At 45.9% G+C, this 6,877-nt stretch overlaps 1 long non-coding RNA gene across 1 annotated transcript; it reads left to right on the top strand.

Moving 5' to 3' along the window:
- The first annotated feature begins 486 nt into the window (after positions 1-486).
- On the top strand, positions 487-2,486 carry LOC117199807 (uncharacterized). Its single transcript, XR_004481139.2, has 3 exons — positions 487-556; positions 1,606-1,820; positions 1,921-2,486. It is a non-coding gene; the product is annotated as an uncharacterized LOC117199807 (long non-coding RNA).
- Positions 2,487-6,877: the final 4,391 nt, after the last annotated feature.

Below are 6,877 nucleotides of genomic sequence, written 5' to 3'. Positions count from 1 at the left end.
GGATAAATTTAAAGACAGAGATTCCCTGTGTTGGTAAAAATGGAGAGGGAAATTGTGTGCGCTGGAAGTCCGCAGTTACATAGCATAGATTTCTAATCTAAACTATCATATATGTGCACGACATATATGGTTTTTTAAGACGGATGATTATATTCCAGTAACATAGAAGTTTGGGAACGGTGAAGGCGAACTGTGGAGTTGAATATTTTGCTGCGTTTATTCACTGTGCAGGCATCTGTGCAATATCCACCACTGAACACGTGAGGGCGCGCTTAAGTCTCCCCGGCAGCTAGTAATCTGATTCCTTCCTTTATTTGCATGAATTGCCTTGATTGGATGTTAGTCTTTTAAAACGTCAATATTACGTCAAATATTTGTCAACCAATCAGCAACCTACTACAGCGTGATTGGTTTCTACCCTACGTGTCAATCATCTGAAATTTGCATACTAGTCGGCCGGTCCGTAGGAGCTTTTCAGTCGACTGTGGCTGCTGAAGGGAAAGAATCGGACGGAGAAGAATGAAAAATCAGTTTGTTCTAGCAAAGCGAAAGAAAAGTATTATTTTGCTCTTTATTTCAAAATAAATTTAAGTGTATATTTATCTAATAAAACAGACATTCGATTAAACAAAAATAAGCAGCTATCAAAGCCTTGTTTACTAATTTTATTTAATGGTTGCTGTTTTAAAATATACATAAATAGTAAAAAGCATATTGAAACGCAAAGAGAATATGGGTGCTAATAATTTCGTGTCATAAATGATAATTTTAAAATTAAAGGTGAACATGGGGCTTCTAAATAAAATTACTGTGAGGATGTAAAAACACTACATTCAATACTTAGGCAGGCTGAAAGCACTGCTTCAAAAGAAAACAATGCACCAAGGGGGGGATTTAAAAGAACGTTATTTTGCTTTTAACAGTCATATATTTCCACCACTCTGCTTTTAAAATTTATTTACCGTGCACTCACAGACAGGAGAGTACTTGAATGGAGATTTTGTAATACTTGTATTTGTACATTTCTCCCCCCACACACACACACCCCAAAATAAAAACAAAAGAAAAAATCTCAGGGCCCGCGAAGAGGTAATTGCAAGTTTTAAATTTCAGAATTCGTAAAACCGAAGCTTTGATTTGCCAGCTACAAAATTCAGCTAGGGCTAGTGTAATTTAAAATATGTGCAGAGCTATGAGACATTTATTATCTCCCTAAAATATGTGCAAACACGAACCAACGACAAAACACCTTGTAATAGGAAAACACTCTCCAGCCTCCTCCCCAGCTCCAGCACGCCGAAGAAACTTCTCCGAAACCAGAATTTGGCAGCAACAGGGCAACGGAGAAACGTTTCTCCTCTCCACTAAGCCAGCCCTCGCCTCCGAAGAATTTTGTACGAGGCGTTAACAACAAGCATTGCAATAAACTGGAGTTGCTTCTACAGCATTGACCGGATTGGGAAATTAATTTCAAATTTTACATTCAATAGCCAACGGGTTTTTCCTTCACTATCTTTGACACTATTGTTTTACTGGTTGCTACATATTTCTAGTTTTCTTTTCTTCTTCGTTTCTTTACTCCTTTTTTTTCTGTCTTTCTTCCAGTTAAGGATCACAGTGTTCCGGGTCTTGAAAGTTCGCCCTGGATTGCTGGTTTGCATAACTACAGGAAGCTAAGACGTGTGTACCCGTGTGCAGAGGGACCAAACCGGTCTGTGTCAATCTGAGAGGAAGTGGGGTGTGCGGTGCATATGAAGGCTCGGCTTTGATATGAAGCATGATTTAGTGTGTGCTTTACAAGGAACGCACAAATCGACAAGGTAGTAAAATTAAATCTCTTCTTCAGGATTTCTGACTATCTTCTTCAGACCCACTAAAGCATGCATGCCTTCTACTTCTCTTTACTCCTTCCCCAATTAGCCTGCTGCTAGAGACCCTCTTCAGTAAATCGCTTCCAGACGGTCTCCCGAGCCGGTAAGTGCGTGGTCTGTAACTGTCAGCCCTTCTGACTCTGCGGAAAATACCCGCAAAGAGGACTGCAGCCACCGAACCGGCAGAAGCAGCTTCAACTCGAGCGCTCATCGCCACCACTAACACCACCATCACCCCCACTACCACCACCACACACACGCACACGCACTCGCACTACGCACGCGCACGCGCGCACATCCCCCTCGCTGTCAATCACACGCTCGCGCCATAAGGTGCATGCGCGCTGATGGACTCCGGCCCCTACCGACCCCACGCCCTTTCCGTGCGTCACCCCGCCTGATGGACCAATAAGAGGGCGGATTTGGGGGCCGGGCTACAAGGAAGCAGCCAATGAGATCGCGGTTGAAAGTCAAGGATTGAGAGGGGTAAATCCTTCCGTGGTCCACGTTCAGCCGCCCCCGCGATGATTTATGCGTCCCTTTTATTATTTGTAACACTTTGGGAAGTTATTAAAAGGAAGATCTACTGCTTCCTCTTTTTAGGGTGGAACTGGATGGCAATATTTGTCACTGGCCCTTATTAGGGAAGAGTGAGGCGCAGGGGAAGGTAGTTGGATGCCGGGTTTGTTTGTGTGGGTCCTGTTTTTTATTGCAAGACAGATTATCCTTTTCATTACAAGCTGTAGACAGGGCCAACTTCGAAGGTCCTCGTGGCCGAATGATCTTCGATCACTCAGGGAGCTGAAACCTGATGCCTTCCACTTTCGTGTCTGTATTCTTGACGTTGGGAAGAGCCTCTCGGTAAGGTGTTACAGGAGAAAGAAATACGCAAAGTATCCCCCCCAACCTCCCCCCCCGCCTTAACAAGGAGTAAACCTCGGCCTTTTTCCGCTTGGATGCTCATTAAGAGTTAGTTGACTTTGTAGCGGATGCAATAAAACTTGGATGGTTTCAGGCCCCAAACAATCCTGGTTTCTGTTTTTCTCTCGCCCCAACCACACCCCCAAGGAAATTGCCTTTTCAACAGGCGCCTGCGGGAAAGAACCGCAGAAGACAGATTCCCCTTGGAAACCTGCAGTTGCGGGGGAGGGGAGTCTGGGGGTATGGAATAAAGGGGGCCAAGGTAAGAGTGCAAGGCGGCAAGGCAGATCATTCAAGTTTGTATTTGAATTTTCGGGCCAACAAGGGGAGGAATCTACAAACCCACAATACCTGCAGAACACGCTGAGAAGTTAGCGGTCACCCACGGAGCCGCCGACCACCCCTACAATGGCTGCACTTTTGCTCTGCGGGGGAATACCAGTCACCAGGGGTAGAATAAGCGGGAAAGAGCAAAGGAAAAAACGGATACAAATTTGCTACTCCCGACCTCCAAATACAAATGGCAGTTTCAAACGTAAAACATGATTCCAAGAAGTCAGGGATGTGGACAGACAGTGTCTCTGATGGCTAGGTCACAGTCAGGAACTTCAGTCGCTGGTCTGGAGATATTTCTACCTGAAATTACGAAAATCCGTGCAGGAAGCGTTGCTGGGGAATAGGAGTGGGGTGATGAGAGACCCAAGGAGGAGGAGGAGGCGGCGGGTAAAAGGAACTAAGAACTATTTGATCGCAGGGCTGGGTTGAAGGAAAACAAAACCGTGAACTTCAAAGCTCGAGCCTAATCCCCTTCAGGTTAATTTCTGCTTCCTAAAAAGTTGATCAGGGCCATAAATCACCCGCCCCACCCCCGCCGGTCCTGCTCGGTTCCCGAGAGGTTCTCTCCCCATCGCCCGCTGCAGGGGCGCGGGGTGATCCTCCAGCCCGAGGTCGTCGGCGGCCTCCCGGGGCAGAAGGGCTCCTGGGGCTGGGTGGGCGGGTGGATGCGCGGGAATCGGCTTACTGGAGGAGGAGATGGTCTCTGGAAGACGCTGGAAAGGGAGCGGGCCCGACCACAGAGGGGGCCCCTGAAGTGGCCACTTCCATTCCGCTGGGCCCTAAAATAAAACCCAACCTTCAAGTGTGTCTAGAGCACTGTTACAAGAAGGTTACAGCGTGTTTAGAGATTTGCAATGCTCTGCCGAGCAGTAAAGATCGGAAAGGCCTGACTCAGATTTATCAAATGACTTCCGGTAGTAGAGCCCCCCTTGAAAGCCGAGCGAGTCCTGCAGCCTCTGATCTTGGCTGGATCGAGGCCTGTAACTCAGCGCTGGACAGCGCGCTAGTGGCACCGCTGGGCCAGGAGCGCCGGGGAAGCGGTGAAGGGTCCGCCTCCAGTCCGGAGGGGGCCATCCCGGTGTGATGGTAAAAATCAAGTCGAGGATTTTCTGCCGGCTTTTCCGCGCGGAAAACTCCAGGTGTGGACCAAGCACCTTGCAGTTGACTCTTAGATTGAGGGAAATATCACCTGAATCCACAGGCTAGCCCTCCCTAAATAAAAGCCATCGCGGTGGAGCTAGGGAGCAGACCTGCCCAGGAAAGCCAGGAAGGTCTTCATCACAAGGGCCCACGTTCCCAGCAGTAACAATAAGTAAACAAAATTTTAAGCGTGTCATATCCCGAGAGGGACGCGAGTGTCTCAAAACCGACCCCTGGTTTACGTGGAGTTTACAGCTTGGGCTCACCAGGCTAAAATAAACAACTGAAGGAGACTGTTGACCAAGCGCGGGTGGGGGGGGGGGAAGGAAAGAAAGAAAACAAAAAAGAAAATAAGAAAGGGTATCTGTTGTTGGACCTAAGCCAGGTCCCTTCACTACACCGGAAGATTTTTTTTAATGTTGTTATTGTCCCTGAATATTAGATACCAAAAAAAGTGTATTCGAAAACGAAAAATCAAGCCTGGTAGAATTAATTATCACAGATGAATCATTACTTGGATTCACACATGTAAATGTTCTTTTTTCCGTGGAAGGGAGATTAACATGGTCTGTCTATAATAAGGTACACACACACACACACCAGGATTATATTTCCATTTTTAAAACCTTAAAATAACTCTAAAGTTGTTCAGAGATGGATACATTTTTAACGGTTTAAATATTTTATGATCCATAAGTAAAAGCAGGATTAAATTCCAGGAAATAACAGATTGGAGATTTGATCATTATCCCCATGGGGGGGGGGGGATAATAGTTTCCCAAAATAAAGTTAAAGGCATAGAGAACCTCAAGAGAGATATAACCCCCCCAAAAAAGGTGGGGGGACTGTGATATGTTGAGGCATGTTTAAAGATTTAAAGATTAAGCGCCAAAATAATAAAATTCAAGGGCAAATTTTTAAAAGGCCTTCAGGGTTTATCTGCGGGGCCGTCACGGCCATGGATGGAGTAGCCACGTCTGTCCCAGATGTCAGACTTCCTTGCAGTGTACTCCACGCTTTTCAACTTTGGTTTCTGAACACAGCAGCGAGTACCGGGAAGGGAGCGCCTGCAGCCCCAGGGTGCAAGGTGGCCTTTGCCTCTGGGCACGTGTGTGAACTCACCCCAGAAACTATGAATACGGAGCCCAGGACTCAAAGACACTGTTTCCTAACTCACAAGGAGAGAATGATAAGAACAGCTTTCTCTCTTAGCAATCCCAGCCCCTCTCTTAGCAATCCCAGCCCCGCGCGGTAAAGGGAAAGCAGATATTCTCTCGACAGCTTCGGAATTAAAATGATTTGCTAATAAGCACTGCTCGCACTTTCCGGGGCCCCGGCCTGTTTAAACTCGTAGTATTTACATTCCTAGAGGCCCCGCTGAGGAACTCGCAGAGATGCTGGTGTCCTCAGTGCATAGAGCTCTGCACCGGGCCTCCCAGCCCGGGGCAAAATATTTCCAAGACATGCCTCCCCACCTTTGTGAAGAACTTGGGAGCATTCATCAAGTCTGCAATGCGTTATTTCATTGCTGTACTTCAGAGCTTTCTAAACGAATAGGAACCTATTATTTACATCCGTTTCTTGCACAGATATTTATTATCTGTAGGAATATTTAAGGGTCTGTATTCAGCCGGCCACCTTTGACAGGCGCCGTCACCTCACACTCCCGGGTAATGGACCACACTGTGGCTGCATTTAATTTATTGGGGTGAGAAGTTACTGAGGGGGGTTTCCAAAGGGGGCCTTTGCACGAAGAGAGAGGCCGCGGCCCAACCCCTACGTGCTTGGAAGATTATATTTTTGCCTCGTAAAAACACACTCAAACACAACCCAAAATATGAAAAACATTTCCTTAAGGCATGAATTGCTAACTAGGGTCCACGGATGCTTAGGGATCTGCGAACTGGCCTTAGAACTCCCTCAAATGGAAAGTTAAATTTTGGGTAGCATTTGTGGGGCTCTTTAACTTCTTGAAAATCAAGTTTTGAAAAAAGTTTGTGACCACCACCCACAGATAAAGGAAAAAAAATCATTAAGAAGCCATAAGTTGAAATTTACACCAAGAGCTCCGAAGCCTTATGTTGGGCCTGAATAGACGAAATCTGAGAAGCTGGTATAATTAGCAGCGAACTAGCCACGCGTTTTCGCCTGCTTTAACGCAACATATGAAAACAAGCGATACTGAAATCCTTTAATAACCATGCCATTGTGATAAACTCAAGAGAACTCGGGGAACTGGCAAACGGCTACCTGGTGTTAATATTAATGCGTTTTTAAGCCAGAATATTTCAATGACTCCATTTGCCCTCTAAACTTCAAGGCAACCCAAGATCTCTTAATATTATCATTACCACGGCCGACAGAGGGAACCCGATCCGATGTGGTTCTAAAACAAAATGGGTTATTAACCGTGTTTGTTTTCACTTTGATCCATAGGAAATGGGTCCTGCGCCCTGTGACCCATTAAACTAATAAGATTATACACATCAGCAGAGCGAGGTTCTAATTGTTTCCATCTGTCCCACAACTTTGCATTTTAAAAATTGATGAAAATGGAACTTGAGTTACAAAAAATAAAATATATTGAGAGCGAAAGAGTGACGAAGTTG

The sequence above is a fragment of the Orcinus orca genome, chromosome 9 (genome assembly GCF_937001465.1).
Source record: "Orcinus orca chromosome 9, mOrcOrc1.1, whole genome shotgun sequence".
Taxonomy (NCBI): Eukaryota; Metazoa; Chordata; class Mammalia; order Artiodactyla; family Delphinidae; genus Orcinus; species Orcinus orca.
The sequence above is the reverse complement of the archived record's forward strand: the minus strand, read 5'-3'. Positions and strand labels throughout refer to the sequence as shown.